The sequence below is a fragment of the Hyaena hyaena genome, unplaced genomic scaffold, assembly GCF_003009895.1.
Source record: "Hyaena hyaena isolate Hyena2069 unplaced genomic scaffold, ASM300989v1 scaffold_768, whole genome shotgun sequence".
NCBI classification, from domain to species: Eukaryota; Metazoa; Chordata; class Mammalia; order Carnivora; family Hyaenidae; genus Hyaena; species Hyaena hyaena.
The window spans coordinates 336602-355410 of NW_024081403.1; the positions used below are offsets into that span (position 1 = coordinate 336602).

Sequence of the window (18809 nt, forward strand, 5' to 3'; positions counted from 1 at the left end):
TAAATAAGAGGATTCTTAACAATACCCCTGCAGTAAATACAAACATAAGATGCTCAGGGTTCTTTCTAACCATGTCTCTCACAGCAGGTCAACAGAAACACAATGCAGAGACAACAAAACCCAGCTGTGTAAAAGCACTGGGGAGGAGGGGTGCCACAAGAGTGCAGCACAAGCAAGCAGCTGTCTTGTCTGACAACTCATGAATACATTTTTCAGGATCTAGAAGAGTAGCAGGCGGTGTATCTTTCAAGCCACACTCCATAAACTTTTGATGAATAGTGAGGCATAATGAAATGAAGATATTATTTTCTAACAAGTAGAATATAAACGAATGATTCAGTTTCTCAGTGGATCTTTATCTGGATTTCATTGAAAGGCCCTATTGATCTAAAGCTTCCATAGACATACCTGATATTCTCGTCAAAGGATTACCAGAACTAAGGGCTCCGACACGTCCCTGATCCACAGCCTACTTACCCCAGCTGTGTGAGATGATATGGTCCCTAATTCCCCACCTCTTCCCTCCTCCATCTTTTATAAGAAGATGAAAGACAAGACTATTTGAGATGTTAATAAATAAATTGCTATCACGCTATTCAGCCTCATTTTTAAAATATGGAATTAATTCTGAAATTAAGAAAAAGCAAAGCATAGACTAGACACAGACTACCATAGACTACCAAAGTCCTGTTCTAATGTATCTGAGCTGCTTGGTGTCAAACCCATCAGGGGTAACAGTTCACAAAGCTCAGGGACCAGATGGTAAAGGCACAGGTTGCTTTGCAAAGCACTAGAAAGTATTTGGAATCTTCTTGCTATTCAATGGATTGCCTGACATTTGTTTTGCCACAGAAAACACAGGTACATCTACTACCACACTTACTACACCTACTCATCAACAACTACTAAAATGGACCAATATTACTTGTTGGCTCTTCCCTCAGGCCCGAGTCTTGTTCCCAATTTGATGTAGAACAAATAATTAGGGCCAAGTCACTGGACGGGTAGTACTTTCATAATGAGCCAGAGGTAGAGTGTCGATTTGTCTGATTCAGTTTTTATAATCCACATCCTTTCCACTGAAGTCTTCTTCCCTTTAAGCTCAAGACAACCAGGTTAAACAATTTAATACTTACTCTTAGAAACAGGACCCCAGTCGGTATTAAAAAGTCATTATAAAATTACTACTTACTGTCCAGCAAGCAATCTGAAAAGAGCTGTAAACTCAAGAGTTGTTCCAAAAGTCAATATTCCGAATTCACCATGCCAATGTTTGTAGGAAAAAAGCTTAATGCTCTAGCCCTCCATGGCTTGTAAGGAGTCAGACAGGCTCGGCTGGGATTTTGAAGGCAAATTAATAAAGGGAGGTGAGGCAAGGGTTAAGAGAACTAACAAGGGAAAGTGAAACACTCAGAAGTTCAGCAGTAGGAAACTGTCCCATCTTCAGGCCCCAGAGGCTGGTGGAGAAAAACAATGTAACCAAAGGCATTGACAACTGTGGGCTCTAGTTTCAACGCCTTTTTAATCAAGGATGCACAGAGAACTTCCTTTACTTAATTGGGAGGAAAAGGGAATCAAGACATAAAGAGAAACTTGATTGAAACATGCTAGCAAAGACTTTTCACCTACATACCACCATTTTCACATAGAAATGTAATTTGCACATATGCAACAAGGAAACACATTTCAAAAGGTAATTGAAACTTGAGCAAAACAGCTGGTCTGAAACAAAAGCTGGCTCTCAAGGTGAGTTTTTTTCCCCAACTTAAATGTAAAATTTGGAAGAATACTGCCTGAAACACCCCCATGATAGTTAGTGAAAATGATATGCTGCAGCAGGCAGGGTGACTCACGCCAGCAGAGATTCACCCAATATGGTCCCCTAGAGAGAAAAGGAAAAGTAAGGTCAACAATAATTTAAAACTTTAGAATTATTCCAGAAACCTACACATTCCCAGACTGGAAGTTGAACTGGAAGCCAGAGTGTTTCTCTGCCCAGCAGGAACATTTAAATTAGGGAAGAATATACATCTGCAAAAGAACCTTCTATCCTTAGGAGGATGTGACCACAAAAGGGGAAAAAATAATTTATATGATGAATGAATTGCTCTGGGACATGCAAGATACATGTTGCAACACAACCCTTTAATTTTCTCCAATTAATTAGAAGCTCAAGTCCCTCCTCCTTCAAACTGGCAGGAAGACATATGAGTAATTTTGGGCTCTCTGCACCCTTCCTAGGACTGCTAAAATAAATCTATAGACTGATAGATCAATAGATAAATAAAACTGACCTTTCAGCTTTTCAGGTTCTGGGCAGAGAAGAGCCTCAGTCTGTGGCTGTCACAGATGCCATTTGGTCTTGGGGCCACAAGATGCCACTGTGAAGCAGGAGTCTCTCACCATCTGTCCAAGCTGTCGGGCCATCTGCGGCCCAAGCCAACAAGCTTTATTTGTTGGTAGGCAGCAACCTGGCAGCTTCACCCACTTTCAGGCCAAGCTTGGCCACCATGAGGCTTGGCCCACCCTTCAGGCGACAGCTCTGTCCTCATAGGTGTCCCCTCAGATCCTGATCCTCAGAGTTGCAGCATTTAAGTGAGGTCAGGACTTTCTGCCTCCCAGGAGGCCAAATACCCTTTCTTCCTCTTACTCCTGGGGGATAAACCTGTTACCAGACAGAGAACGGTTTCCAAACTCAGGTTCAGATGCTCAAAATCACTACTCGCGAGACAACTGATGGTAGGAGAGGACAGCCGCTTTATTCAGGAAGCCAGCAATCTGAGAAGATAAAGGACTAAAGTCCCAAAGACCATCTTTCATGTCCAGATGAAGTGGGAGGGGCTTAAAGGGGAAAGCGCCAGACATGTGGGAGGCAGGGAGCGCTGCCTGCGGGAGAAGCAGTTAGTCCGTTTATCCACAGGACTCTGAACAGACTTGCTGGCATCCGCGGCAGCTGTTTTTGAATACAATGTGGTCAGGCCTTATCTTCCGGAAAAGTTCGGTCCTTCACTCCTCAAGGCCAAATTTGGTCTGCAACTCTCAAGCAAAGCAGGTTACTTCTGCTATAGAGTAGGGACCTTAGGTCAGCAAGCAGGGTCCTTAAGCTTGAAGTTAGTTAACCATTAAGACCAGTTGGACCAGTTCAAACCCAGGTAGATTTTCTCTCTCTCTCTCTCTCTCTCCTTTCAACACTATAAATCTTGGTTTGTTCCTCTCCTTTTTTTAGGTCAATTGCCTTAAACACAAGCGCGTGTGCGCCATGCAAATCTTCTCAATGGCTTTCTTTCAGAAGGTTCTGGGCTAATCTGCCAGCATCACTAAAGAGGAAGACCCTCCGTGAGTAAGAAAAACTCATGTGTTAGGAATCCACAAATTTCTGGGAGAGAAAATAAAATCCACTTCCTTCTTTCCTGATGATGCTGCAAGGGAAAATGAAGAACGTAATTTTTTAGGTCACCCCACTCTCCTAAATTCATAATAAATCTATTTTTTCATTTACTATTCAAAAAACATTTAATGAATTCCAACTGTGTTTTAGGCAGTATGAAAGGCATTGGAGATGGAATAGTGAGAAAAAAGTATTGTCCTGCTATTACAGAATTGACCATCTCAAGTTACCATAACGCAAGCCTATAGACTCACCTCTGGAGAAACAGAAAAAAGTGCAAGACACGAGCCCTGTGTGAGAAAGGTGTTTAAACACAGCTAAGATACGACATGTACATAAAATTATCTATGCTAAAAAACAAAAGTGCAAGTGGAAGATTCCTTACATGGTCCTAGTTGTGACTAAACAATTGCCAAATTTTAGGAGCAGAAAAAATTTTAGGAGGAATAGGCATTTAACTCAGAACCTGAGGAAGATGAAGAATCTTGAAACGTAAGGAGAGGAAACTCTAAAATTATATTAAGTTACAATAAAGGTGAGAAAATGCCTAAAAATTCAGCATATTTAAAGAAATTTTAAGGGGAGCAAAAAACACTTTAATTTTGTTTTTAAAGAAATATTTAAAATACACAGACTAGCATATGAGAGTATATCACTTCACTCTTTAGAAAGCTACTGTCAGTTGTGTTTTCAACTTGGAAGTATCAGATAAACTCATAATCCATAATACTATCCTTCAATTTCCTTGTATCATTAAAAAAAATTTGTTTCTCCCTGTTTCTTCTTCATCTGCAAAACGTCAGTAGAGAAATCCTCCATCAGAAACCAAACACTTTATAGGGGCACCTGGGTGGCTAAGTTGGTTAAGCCCTTGATTTCAGCACATGTCATGATCTCACAGTTCGTGAGTTTGAGCCTCACACTGGGCTCTGCACTGATGGTATAGAGCCTGTTCAGATCTCTGTCTCCTTATCTCTCTACCCCTCCTGGGCTCATGTGCTCATATGCTCACTCGCTGTATCTCTCTCAAAAATAAATAAACATTAAAAGAAACACTTTATACAATCTCAATGGAAGAATAAATCAACTTGATAATTTGGCAATTATCATTGAAAGTCTAAAAATGATAAAACCATCTTGACTGATAAATCCACTTTTGAAAATTTATCTAATGCCAACAGACACATGAAACGATGCTCAACGTCCTCATCATCAGGGAAATACAAATCAAAACCACACTGAGATACCACCTCATGCTGGTCAGAGTGGCTAAAATGAACAAATCAGGAGACTATAGATGCTGGCGAGGACGTGGAGAAACGGGCACCCTCCTACACTGTGGTGGGAATGTAAACTGGTGCAGCTTCTCTGGAAAACAGTGTGCAGTTTCCTCAAAAAATTAACAATAGAACTCCCCTATGACCCAGCAGTAGCACTGCTAGGAATTTATCCAAGGGATACAGGAGTGCTGATGCACAGGGACCCATGTACCCCAAAGTTCATAGCAGCACTTTCAACAATAGCCAAATCATGGAAAGAGCCTAAGTGTCCATCAACTGATGAATGGATCAAGAAGATGTGGTTTATCTATACAATGGAATACTACATGGCAATGAGAAAGAATGAAATCTGGCCATTTGTATGAATGTGGATGGAACTTGAGGGTGTTATGCTGAGCAAAATAAGTCAGGCAGAGAAAAACAGATACCATATGCCTCTACTTATAGGGGGAACTTAACAGAGGACCATGAGGGAAAAGAAGGGGAAAAATAGTTGGGGAGAGGGAGGGAGGCAAACCATGAGAGGTTCTTGAATACTGAGAACAAACTGAGGGTTGATGGGGGTGGGGAGAAGGGAAGAGGGGTGATGGGCATGAAGGAGGGCACTTGTTGGGATAAGCACTGGGTGTTATATGGAATCCAACTTGACAATAAACTATGAAAGAAAAAAATAAATTAAAAAAGAAAATTTATCTAAAGAAAAAATAAAAAATTTCACAAAGATTTTGGTGAAAGATATTCATTATCATTATTTTGTAAAAATAATGATTTTTTTTTAAAGTGAAATAAATTTAAGGCAACTTACATATCCACAGTCATGGAGACGGCTAATTTATAGTACAGTCATATAAAAGAAGGATCTCGAAAATACTTAATGATACAAAAATACTGCTCACAAGGTGAAACAATCAGGTTATAAACTATGAACAGTATGACCTCAAATATATAAAATATTATGTGTATATAATATACAGATGGAAAGAAAGATGTTAAAAAATATTAAGAGCTATTATCTCTTGCCTGTAGCATTCTGAGTGAAATGAATTCCTTCTTTATGCCATCCTATATTATTTCAAATCATCAATAATAGATATATCTTTGGAAAGAAAGTCTTGCACTTGCAGTCTTTTGACCCCAGCCCCCTCAGCTGTAGAAGAATGGGCTTTAGACTGGGTATACTTTCTTACCAAGAGTTGGAGTTCTCTCAGGTTATGATGGACCTAGCACCTTGTGTGGGAATATCTTTCTGCATTTCAGACTGCTCACTGTATATTTCCTTGCTCAGCTTAAGCATTGTGTCATATGTTTCCTGGCTAACCCCACTGTTGTGTCTGTCCCCTGAAGGGCAGGGATGGGGTCCTTCATTCTTTGACATGAGAAGGGTGTGAGCAGATCAATTACCTTTCATCAGCTGTATTGATAAAAACATAAGTACGAATGGTCTAAACACACCAATGAAATGAGACAAATTTTCAGATTAATGAAAAAAACAAGATTCAACTATTTGTTGTTTATAACAAACTCATTTTTTTACAGATAATTAACTGTAAAAGGATGGAAAATGATGTACGTTACTACCACTAGCCAAAATAAAGTTTCAGTAGCTGCATTAGTTTCAGACATATAGAATAAGGAAGATGATAAGTGAAAGGCAAGCATAAAATAAGAATAGATGGGTCAATTATCTAAAAAGACATAACAATTCTAATTTTGTAGGCACATAACAACAAAGTTTCAAAAATACGTGCAGTAAAACGTGCTAGAACTGACAAATCTGCAGTTGTAGCAGAAGAGATAGAATAAGTGGAGAGATATCAGTAAAGATACAGAGAGCCTGAAAAGCAGTAGCAACCAACTTGACATAATTGACATTTATAGAACACTTCACTCTAAAAATTGCAAATATACATTCTTTTCCACTGTGTGTGATACATTCATCAAGACAGATGTTATTATGCCAATACATTAAATATAAACAGATATAAAAGAATACAAATCATACAAGGGATGTTCCCAAAGCATAGTAGAATTTAAATACCAATAACAGAAAGATATCTGAGAAATCTCCAAATAGTACGAAACAAACAAAGCACTTCCGAATACTCTAAAAAGAAGGAACACTTTCCAACTGTTACTATGAGGCTAATATTACCCTGATGCCAAAACCAGATGAAAAGAGTACAAGAAAGAAAGAAAGAAAGAAAGAAAGAAAGAAAGAAAGAAAGAAAGAAAACTACAAACCAGTCTTTTTCGTGAACATAGATGTAAAAATCTTCAATAAGTACTAACAAATTTTATCAAGAAATACTTAAAATAAATGATACCTGGGGCGCCTGGGTGGCTCAGTTGGTTAAGCGTCCGACTTTCATCTAGGTCACGATCTCACTGGTCCCAAGTTCGAGCCCCACGTTGGGCTCTGTGCTGACAGCTCAGAGCCTGGAGCCTGTTTGGATTCTGTGTCTCCTTCTCTTTCTATAAACAAACAAACAAATCTATCTCCATGATCAAGTAAGAATCATCCCAGCAGTACAAGGCTGATTAAAAAATCAAATAGTATAATCCACCATATCAGTAGACTAAGGAAGAAATGCCATATGACCATTGTAATAGATGAAGGAAAAGCATATGATAAACTTCCACATCCACTGATGTGATGAAAACTATCGGCAAACTGATAAAACACATCTACAAGAACCTACAGTAAACATAATTTTGAAAGACTGAATGTTTTCTCTCTAAGATTAAGAATAGGGTAAGATTGTCCTATTTTACTACTCCTATTTAACATCATACTGAGAGTTATACCCAGTGTAATAAATAAAGCAAGAAAAATAAAAAGTACACAGATTGAAAAGAAATAAATACAATTCTTTTATTCAAAGATGATATAATTATCTATATAGAAAATCTTAAATAATTCCAAAAACTTAGAATATAGAAATAAAATCAGCTAGTTCTCAAGTTATATGGTCAATATAAAAGAATCAATTATATTTCTTTATACCTGCAATGCATATTTAAAATATAAAATTAAAGAAAAGAACCATTTATAATATCATAAAAAATACATATAAATATAACACATATGTGTAGACTGTATGCTCAAATTTGCCAGGTGCTGATGACAGCAAACAAAGAACTAAAGAAATAAAAACATTAACCACTCTCTTAAATTGGAGGAATAAATTTTGTTAAGATATCAATTCTCCCCAAATTTTATCTATAGTTTCAGTGTAATCCAAATCAAAATCCCCACAATCCTTTTTGTAGATAGCAACAAAATTCTAAAATTTATATGGAAAGTCAAAAGAACTGGGATCATCAAAACAATTTGGTAAAAGAAGTACAAACTTGGAGGACACAGTAGAGATTTCATGATTTACTAATCAAGAGAATATGTGATATTGGCTGAAGGATGAAGACAATCATTAGAAAAGAATAGTATCTAGAATTAGTCTTACATGAATATAGTCAACTATATTCGACAAAAATGAAAAAGCACTTCAGAAAAGGGAAAAAATCATATTTTCAACAAATGGTGTTTTTAAAACTGAAAAGCAGGAACCTCAGCACATACCTCATCTGTTATTCAAAATTTGACAGATGGTAGTTATACTTGTGGTGATAAACTTGTCCAATTACAATGGTGTACACCTGAAACAAACGTAACAAGTATACTCAGATAATTTTTTTTTAAATTTTTTAAAAATTTGAGGAGCGCCTGGGTGGCTCTGTTGGTTGAGCAACTAACTTCAGCTCAGGTCACGATCTCATGGTCCGTGGGTTCGAGCCCCGTGTCGGGCTCTATGCTGACAGCTCAGAGCCTGGAGCCTGCTTTGGATTCTGTGTCTCCCCCTCTCTCTGCCTGTCCCCGGGTAGAACTAACTCTCTCTCCCTCTCTCTCTCTCTCTCTCTCTCTCTCAAAAATAAATAAACCTTAAAAAAAAAAAAACTGACCATAGACCCAAAATACAAAGTAAAACTCTCAAAATTCTAGAAAAAAAATAGGAGAAAATTGTTTATAGTTTGAGTTAGGCTAAGATATTTTAAAAATATGACACCAAATGTTCAATCCATGGGGAGAAAAAAATAAATTGGGATTTATCAAAATCACAAACTTCTGCTTTATGAAAGACATTGTTAATACAGTGAAACGACAAGCCACAAGCAGGGAGAAAATGTTTGCAAATCACATTTGTTACAAAGGACTTGTATATAAAATGTATAAAGAACGCTCAAAACTCAACAAAAATGAACAATCTAATTTGTTTTCAATAAATAAAAGGTCTGAATAGACAATTAACCAAAGAAAACGTCCAGCTGGAAAATGAGCACATTGAAAGAGGTTCAACATAACTAATAATTAAATTAATAATATAGACATTCAAACCACAATATTAAATGAACAGACATTTTCTTAGAATGGCAAACCATCAAAACTCTGACTACATCAAGGGCTCAGGGAATAATGAGCATCTGGAAGTCCTGTACACAGCTGGTGGGAACGGGAAATGTATGATCACTTTGAAAAACCAAGTTTGGCAGCGATGTCCGGGTGGCTCAGTCGGTTAGACATCCAACTTCTGCTCAGGTCATGATCTCACCGCTTATGATTGGGAGCCTCACATGAGGCTCTATACTGACAGCTCAGCGCCTGGAGCTTGACTCAGATTCTGTCTCCGTCTCTCTCTCTCTCTCTCTCTCTCTGTCCCTCCCTTGGTCATCCCCTGTCTCCCTCTCTCAAAATAGAAGTAAACATAAAAAAATAAACATGAAAAACTGGTTTGGCAGTTTCCTATCAAGTTCAGCATGTACTTATTCCATGAGTCTGCAATCCCAATACCAGGCATTTACTCAAGAGAGAAAACCTCTGGTCACACAAAAACCTGTAAGGGAATATGTATATCAGCTGTGGTCATACTTGTCAAAAACTGAGAGCAACCCAGAGGTTTTTCCAGCAGTGAATTGATCAACAAAATGTGGTTCATACAGACAATAGAATAGTACTAAGAATTTTTTTTTAAAAAACCACAAATAATATTGATTCGTGCAATAGCATGGATGAATCTTAAATAAATTTTGCTAAGCAAAAGAAGCCAGAAACCAAGTTACATAATTCCATTTTTAGGACTCTCTGGAAGGTTAAAAATGATAGGAATAGACAACAGATCAGTTGTTGCCAATGATTAGGGGTAGAGGGTGAAGTTGACTATAAAAAAACAGGAGAGAATTTTTGAGGTAATAGAAATGTTCTGTATCATGACTGTGGTGGTTTTCTGAATATGTCCACATCCGTGAAAAGGGATACCATAGAGAGTAAACTCTTTTTCATGTAAATTTAAAAAGAACCAGGAGTAAAGGGAACACAACATAGAAAATAGAAAATAAAATATAATAAGTGAACCTAACTGAATTACAAATAAATAATATAAGGACAGTAATGAGGTTGAGGGGAAAAAAGTAACCTAATTTAACTCCTAAGAATAGTATTTTGACTGGACTAAACACCAAAAAATATACATGAAACCAGTACTCTGGTAACCTTGTTTCTTGTGAATGTGTTAGCAACTTCTAAGGAACTTTATATGTATACTATAATTGAAATAATATGTAAATACAGATAATAAAGGTCATGTTTCTCACTGTTGGAGAAATAAGTTACGAATAAGGTGAACGAACCCTGTGGGGCTGAACTGGAATCAGAGGTATCAGTATAAACTGATGGCTTCTACTGTATACAGAGAGATAGGTACAGAAATAAATTATAAACGAGTGTAATAAGATATGGCAACGTCACGTTCACCCTGACATGTTGCACTGAGAAAGGCACATCATTTCTGTGGTGTTCTTAACAAAAATGGATATCCCCAGTGTAACCATTGGAAAACATTAGACAAACTTAAATTGAGAGAGATTTGACAAAATAACAGAGTATTCTTCAGAAGTGTATGCCCCTGAAAGATAAGGAAAGATCAAGGGGCGCCTGGGTGGCTCAGTCGGTTAAACATCAGACTCTTGGTTTTGGCTCAGATCATAACCTCACATTTCTGGTCTCCTCTCTTTGGTGTTTTAAGTATTGCTCATTTCCCCTGAATGGTCTCATAGCCACCATCATGGCAAACCCTGTGTCCAGCACAAGCCGGTAGCTTTGTCACAGCGTCTAGTCACCAGTCTCTTTACTCATTACCTCTCGCTTGAAATAAATTTACTACAGTGCAACTTATATCTCATTTCTTCACTGTTCAAGTAGCTACAATAATTTTCTGACATCTATCTATTCCACTGTGAATTATGCACTCATAATGGAATTTATGAATTCTTCTTAGCTTGTCCTAGATCTAATCTTATAACTTTACTCTTTTTAATATGCAAACAAAGTTTAATTACACCAACTGCTTTACCTCTCCCCTCATAAGTCATTAATCTCTGCATCCAAGCAGCTCCTTCTTTTATCTGCTGAATCTAATCCTGCAGCCTTTAAGATCAAGCTCATCTAACTTCATGTAAAAGGCAGAATGAACCAGTTTCCTGGGTCTCTTTAAATTCTCTACCAAGCTTCTGATGCAAATTGTATCACCTACCCCACTTACCGTGGCTGATTTATTTTCCTTTTCTTCCATCTAATTGTTTCCTGTATTTACTCTTGTCTCCACAGCTAACAGATTATGGAAATAAATTTTTCATGTATTATAGCTACGTATAAAATGCATCCCACCTGACAAAAGATATTTGCCTCAGAGTCTCAAAAGTTATAAGAAATGCAATATAAATTTTCTATAGTAATTAAGTATTTCCTATCACTGATGACATTTTTCATTGTTATATAACAGTTTCACTTTTATATCACACAAGGTATGAAAATTCAGGACAGAAAAAATGTCTTTAAAATCATCTTTAATCCTACCGCAGAAAGGTAAACATTGTTAACACGGAGGTATATATTCAAGACTTTTTATTATTCATATATCCAACCATTTCTTTCCGATACCGATATAATGTAACTTGCTTTCCTCAAAATAGTGCATATATGTGTACACCATTATATACTATTTTATTATACAGATTACCGTAATAGAGTCACCCAAACCTCAATTATTGAAAATTTAATCTTTGCCCAGTTTTTCTGTATTATTAACAGTGCTATAAAGACCATCTCTATAAAACACACTTGATCAATGGTCTGATTGTTTCCACAGAAGAATTTTCTAAAAGTGGAATTACTGACTTAAAAATAACAAACACGGAAAGGTCCATGATATATAACACCAGTTTGTCGTCAGGAAAGTGTACCGATTTACACTTTATCAACTATATGTACGAGTGCTCGTTGTCATCACACTTTCACGAATCATGAATGCTTTTGGTTTAATCTCGTTAGCTTTTCATGTCATGGTTTTGTCCACTGGTGCATTTCTCAAACTAATCAGCAGAATTAAGATTTGACTTCCACTCACTGACCACTTCCCCTCACAACCCTTCAGCATGGACTTGGACCGGTACTTTTTAGAGATGCTATTCAGGTAAGTTCACAGTTCTGCTTCTTTCCATCTCCACTGCTAGTCACCTCACTGTTTTGCTTTAAGGCCAGCCCGTACAGAGGCAGCTTGCACCTGAACAGTGAGAGTGGCGCCACCAAGCTCCTTCCTGGGAAAACTACACTCAGAATCTGAGAATCCGGCTGCCATAGCTTTGAACTGTCTCTGAGCATCCGTGCTTTGTCTCAATTTATTTTGTACATCTGTTAGCAACTGTGTCTGTCCTAAGTTCTCAGAGAAGCCTGAGACGTTATTATTGGGGTCTTAGAAGGCTTGGAAATATTTCTACATAAATTAATGATAATTGCTTCTTCACTTCATGCATTTCAAGTTAGGAGAGTCTTCACAGGAACTTTCAGCTTTCAGATAGCTGGGGAAACCTGTATTTAAAAGCTTCCCTGGTCATTCAAATTAACCAGAATTAAGAACAACCATTAGAATGTAAATATTCAAGGGGCCCTGGGGTTGCTCAGTTGGTTAAGCATCTGACTGTAGCTCAGGTCATGATCTCAAGGTTCATGAGTTTGAGGCCCATATCTGGCTCTCCGGGCAGAGCCCGCTTCTGATCCTCTGATCCTCTCTTTTTGCCTCTCTCCTGTTTGTTCTCTGTCTCGCTCAAAAATAAATAAAATAAAACATTTTAAAAAAAGAATGTACGTGCTCAAAACACCCCATCCATTTTCAACACACTACTTCAGTGGATGACTTTGGGAGTTTTGATCCCAACTCACTTCCTAGCCATTAAATTAAATAAATAGCTTGGACATGCTGCTATATAGTCTTTTCACCCCCTGATTTTCCTCTCACTAAGCTGGAATTTTTTTCTCCTTTATATTTGGACATTGACAGCTCTCATATCATCGATAGCCCTTCCTGAGTGCTGCCTTCATCTCCCCATAGATACTCTAGGATTTACCCCAGTCTACAGCCAAGTTAACAAATGTTTAACTGCAGAAAACAGTATGAAGACTCTGTGTCTGTCTGCTGTATCCACAGGCCTGGATACCCAGCAAAAACTTAGTATATACATTAAGAACAAACTCTTACTCCCATCTGTAGACCATAAATTTCAGGAAGCTTTTGATTGAGAAACAAGTGAGTTGATAATGTAGGATGGATGGCTTTCTAAGTTTGCTCTAAGCATCCAGTTTCAAAAACGTGTGCAAGTTGTTGGAAAACATTCAAATAATATTTATTCTAAATGGTTAATATTTATACACAGATAGTTTAGATGACAGCCCTACTTCATTTGAGATTCACCACCCCAAGTATTAAAACAGAAGATACTATTCCATAATATTAGCAGTTTCCAAGAGAAAGCTTAAAGGTGTTAGTTTCCAACCGGAATAACACAAGAGGAGCAAACCTGTGATGGAAAAGACAGTGGATTTCTCCTCCAGGTTAAATATTTTGAAAATCACAGATACCATTATCCAAGGTTAACACCACAGTTATTAGGCAGAAATGCTTGTTCCATTTCTCATTTAAACCCGTACCCTGACTGATGGCTTTCTGTGATAAAAGCATTTATTATTCAGCAGCTAAAAGAGGAGTCAGATCTGCAGAGGGAGAACACGGAGGGGCTGTACTGCTCAGGAAAGGCTCAGCTGTCTCAGTTTCGGCAAGGCTGAATGTATAGGATCTCTCTGAGATTGACTTCCCTTGCAACTATGACTAATGCTAAATATAAACTTAGAGTTAGTACAAGTGAATTCTATGTCAATAAAAACGCATTTAATTAAAACAATGATCTGAAATGATGCAGTGTTTAGGAACAGAATGAATGGCAACCTTATTCCTCTTGGATTTTTCATATTACTGAGGAGACGGGAGAAGCGGGGTAAAGACAGACCAGGCCTTTTTGTACATGAGCACGGTGAGCCTGGTTTCCTCCTGGAAACATAAAAATCTGCCTCTTAATTCCACCCCTACCATTAGATTGGTAGATACATTTCTGAGTCGAAGGCTTCAGTGCCCTGTGGACAGGGAACCGGAATCACTAACCAGTCATGTAAACCTAAGATAATCACTTAAATTCCTTGCTTCTGTTTTGCAACTATAAAAAGGCATATTTATTTGAATGCTCTTCTATTTCTACATCCCAGGGATGGAACAAGAATTATATGACATGCTGAGTGTAAAAGCTGCTAGAAAAGTTAACAAGCATTACAAAAACAAGGTGTTTATGGCATTTTTTCTGGAGCTCTTCCTAAAGGCATGCACCATGTCTTTGCTGGCCATAAAAGTTTCTCAAAATTTTTTTTCTCTCCAAAACATGAAAAGGTGATCATATCTCCATTCTTCTAGATCAAGGGTTCTCAATCTGGGCACTTTTGATACCTGAAGCCATATTTATTTGCAGGGGGCCATCCTGTGCCTTGTGTCATGTTTAGCAACATCTCTGGTCTCTACCTACTAGCTGCCAGTGGTAACCCTCCAGTAGCAATAATGAAGAATGTTTCCAGACATTGCCAAACGTGGAGATGGGGTAGGCAAATCACTCCCACATAAGAACCACTGACTTATAACCTATGTTAAACATGTGGGCATAAAAATTATTTTGTTAAAAGTACATCATTCTTTATAAGATATGCTTATGCATGCCAAATGATAAATTATATGTGTATATATATATATATGTATATATATATACATATAAATTTCCTTAAAAAATCAGTGATGATGCTGTCAAATCCATTATTGCCATACTAAATGCTATTAAAATAAGATTAAACAGGTGAGAGGGATATAAAAACAAGCATCATAGAAAGTTATACAACAAAAAACTATCAAGATGAGAGCACAATATTAGAAATAAAAACCAATTAAATATTTGAATATGACCAGACACCATATAATCAAAGCTTAAATGCAAAATAAGAAACAGATAATTAAGTCAATTTAAAGTTAATTTTCTTTTGTAAATTGCTAAAGCAAAAGTTGTAATGTCAGCAGATGACACCAATCAAATGTGTGTGTTTGAGATGATCAAAGCATAACTATTTAACAATGAGGAATGAGAACAATAGCCCAGATTCTCAACATTTTCTGAATTTCACAGTTGGTTCTTAAAGTCCCCATTATTTGATGACACTCTGTAAGGGCTGAAATGTAACAAATGAAAAGAAATATCATTTCCTCACATTTTATGGTTTTTATTACTATTGCTTTGGCAGCTAAAGTAACCAGCCATCTGGTTCCTCTGGAGAGGCTTCAGAGTGGTAACAGTGTGGTCCACCGCGAAAACCATCATGAACTGAAAGCAACAATAAGCTCCCCTACCCTGCTAGAGCCAAAGATTATCAAGCAAGAGAGACAGAGGAGTAGAGAGACAAATTCAAGGTCAGGGAAAGGCAAAGCAAAGACAGAAAAAGAAGTTTGATGGTACATTTTCTACTATTTTACTAGTGACCAAGTTCATTCTTAAGGCTTATTGTCTTATTTATTTAAAATAAAAGCTCTATTTTATGGGCAATAATAGTTGATAAATGTCCTCTTATTTCCCCTTCAGACATTTGAAAAAGTTGTTAAAAGCAGCTGAATAAGTTTAACTTCTGTCTTCCATTTCATGTGATTAAAACACAGGAGTATTAAATCTAATATTAGATACAATTTTTCTCCCTGTTCTACAACTTGAAAACCAATGAATGACATGCTCTGCCTTGAGTTAAAAACCAATAACATTTGTTAAATTGGTATCCTATAACAGATCTTTTGCTACATGTCTCCAGATACTACTTTGTTTAAACTTAGCACAAGGTTAGGAGGCATTGGTTATATTGTGAGAAATGTACTTGAATATGGGGAATCTTCTGCACTGAATGTCGATTTAATAGTAGTACTCAAGACTGAATAAAAGGGGGAGAAGTGGGTGAGCAGAAGGAATGTAAGACAATTTAGAAAGCTATAACCATCATGCAATCATGAACTAAAACCTAAAATTCTAAAATTAGAATGTGAGAAATTTAAAAAAAAAAAATAGGAAGGGCATAAACAAGAGAGACAAAAATAGAGCCACAGGGCATGGCAATTGGGGACATTGGAGAAGATCCATGAAATAAGCTAAGAATCAGCCAGTCCCATGGATCTAGTTAGTACAAAGCTAGACTGTCTAATAGCAGTGGATAACTGGGTCACTTGGAGTAGCTTGACAGTTTAAGCATCACACTGTTGTAAAATCACTAGTGCAATTTTAGTCGTGTTATCTATTCCAGACTATTTACCCTGCGGAGATCATTGCCTCCACTCCTATTACTTGTTACCCTACTTCTTTCACTAAAAAAAGTCATCAGGCACAAATTCTCTCCTGTTTGTCAAAGTTTCAGTAACTAAGAGTTCTACATAGTCTTAGAGGCAATGGGGAAGTGGAGGAAGTCAGAGCAACTACCAGTCCTAGAAAGTACCCATATGCCTTGACTTCCGGTTCTCCCAATTTCCAAGCATGCCTGAGGTAGTGAAGGAGGAAGCCAGACCAGAAGGGCCAGAAAAAGAAGTCATATATATGCCAGTTTAAAGATCGGCTCAAACTCTGAGGCTGCTTCCAACAAGTACTACTGCAGCCTCCAACTCCATGCAATTATATTTGGGCTTCCGTCTGGCTCCAAGGTAGCAGATTGTCCAGTACACATGTGCTTTTGTTATGACTGTTCACCTGGGACATCCATCTAGATGTGGAAATTTGATTGAAACCATGGACAATTTGACCCTCATGAAACATCTTCCTTTCACCCCAAAACTGGCTTATATCTCTACCTCTTCACACAGCCTCCCTTCATCTTGGTCTCACAGAATGTATCCACCTCGAAGCTCAACCCTTCAACCTTTTGCCTTCTTCAAGACTTTGCTCCTTCAGTGATTCCTACTTTCACCAGAATATTCAGTTTTTCCTGCCTTCAGCCTTTCTTTTCTGTTGCTTCCATTTTCCCCAATCTTCTAAAACATGCTTTGGTCTCCTTTTATCTGAAAGAAAAAGAAATGTTGATGTCATCCAACCTTCCCTTTAGCTGCTTTCTTCCTCTTTTTAAAAGTAAAACTGAATTCTGGAAATTTCTAAAGGAGATGTTTCTTCTCTCACAAAGTAGCACCTTCTGTTCTTCATTTCCTTATTCCTAATCTGTTGCAATCATCACCAGTCTCGAATGGTGGGTTCCTCTCAAACAGCGTTTTTCACACCCAGTCCATCTTGCAGGCTTCTCAGCTTCTTCCTTGCAGCCCTCTGTTATTAATCACTCCCATATCCATCCTTCCTCCATCATACTAGTCTAGGCTCCTCTACTTCAGTAGCCATTTAAGATTGCTTAATTGGCTACTCTAGTTTGCTAGAGAATTCTTAAGTAATCTCATGTGGTAATATAGGGAAGCTTCTTGGCCATTTTTCATCTTATTGTCATCAACTTACATGTATAAACACATGAGCTTGGAAAACTGTCACTGAAAAAGAATGGTGCAGGTAATTTCATTTCCTTTGGGATAATTTATATACGCTATAACCCTGGTAATAAACCAAATCATAAGGTGTTCTATAGTCCTTTCATTTTTTTGTATAATGCCATAACAATTAGTACTATCTATTACAGAATATAGAAAGCAGCCCTTTCAATTGTCCAAGTGATGAAAGGAAAGCTATTATTGTATCTTGTGACTGCTAGTCAATGTAGGCAATGTTCTGTCTCTCTTGGACTGGCTTGCTCCTCTACCACGTTTGGCATGATCCAAAATTGAAGGAATGGTAAATAAAATTTCACGGGGAGCGACTTAGTGCAAATTTTGAGGGCCTAATGAAGAAAGTATAATGAAAGAAAAGGATTCCTTAAAGAAAAGAAAAGGCATTGAAAATGAATTGTGTCTACTGTATAATTTTCCAAAGACCCAAAGATGTGGCTCAGGGGCATTAATGTAAATGCATTCCACAAAACTAAGGCCAGAGCAAAACTAAGTCTCTGAACTAAGACATTAGTGATGGGCACAAGGCTTCCTCTTCGCTGCCCAGCAATGTTGAGAATATACACTAAAGGTGTGTCATTTTGGCCTCTGTTCATCTCTTCCTAGCAGGTCTGTGACCTTGACCAAAATGAAAAACAGCTGGCAGTCACCTCAGTTATCTAGTGATACCTCACGTCAGGGTATTTTATATTTTGTTTTGATATATTGATCAGGGTAGACTAACTTCTGTGTAAGAAATCTAAAAATCTCAGCTTAATTAAATTAAACTTGGCTTTTATTTCTGCTCATATCACAGTCAAAGGCTGGTTGTGTGGGGAGCAGTGGGAATTGTGGGAAAGACTCTGATCTACATAGAGAATTAGAGATCCAGACTCCTCACACCTGTGGCCCCAATTCTCCTCTCTGTCTGGGGAGTCCTCTCCATTTACCTACCATATGAGAAAAGATAATTATGGAGGTGTCTACAGTCCAATCCTGTAAGTGGTGAGATATCACTCTGAACATATTATATTAGCCTGCCACCAGCCTCATCGCCACACCCTACAAGAAGAAACATCAGAAAATGTAGTCTATTTGTCCTACTCAGAAAGGGTCTTGTAACCAAATAGAAAGCATGAACAGTAATGTTAATGTCATCAATGACCACTGGGGGTTGTTTCTAGA

General features: G+C 37.6%; 2 long non-coding RNA genes across 2 annotated transcripts; both read right to left on the reverse strand.

Moving 5' to 3' along the window:
• Nucleotides 1-3166: 3166 nt before the first annotated feature.
• LOC120221326 lies at nucleotides 3167-7033 on the reverse strand. The gene is made up of 2 exons (XR_005525782.1): nucleotides 6993-7033; nucleotides 3167-3419 (listed from the first exon to the last, which is right to left on the reverse strand). It is a non-coding gene; the product is annotated as an uncharacterized LOC120221326 (long non-coding RNA).
• An 81-nt stretch (nucleotides 7034-7114) lies between these two features.
• On the reverse strand, nucleotides 7115-17153 carry LOC120221324. Its single transcript, XR_005525781.1, has 3 exons — nucleotides 16956-17153; nucleotides 8246-8322; nucleotides 7115-7140 (listed from the first exon to the last, which is right to left on the reverse strand). It is a non-coding gene; the product is annotated as an uncharacterized LOC120221324 (long non-coding RNA).
• Between the last annotated feature and the right edge of the window lie 1656 nt (nucleotides 17154-18809).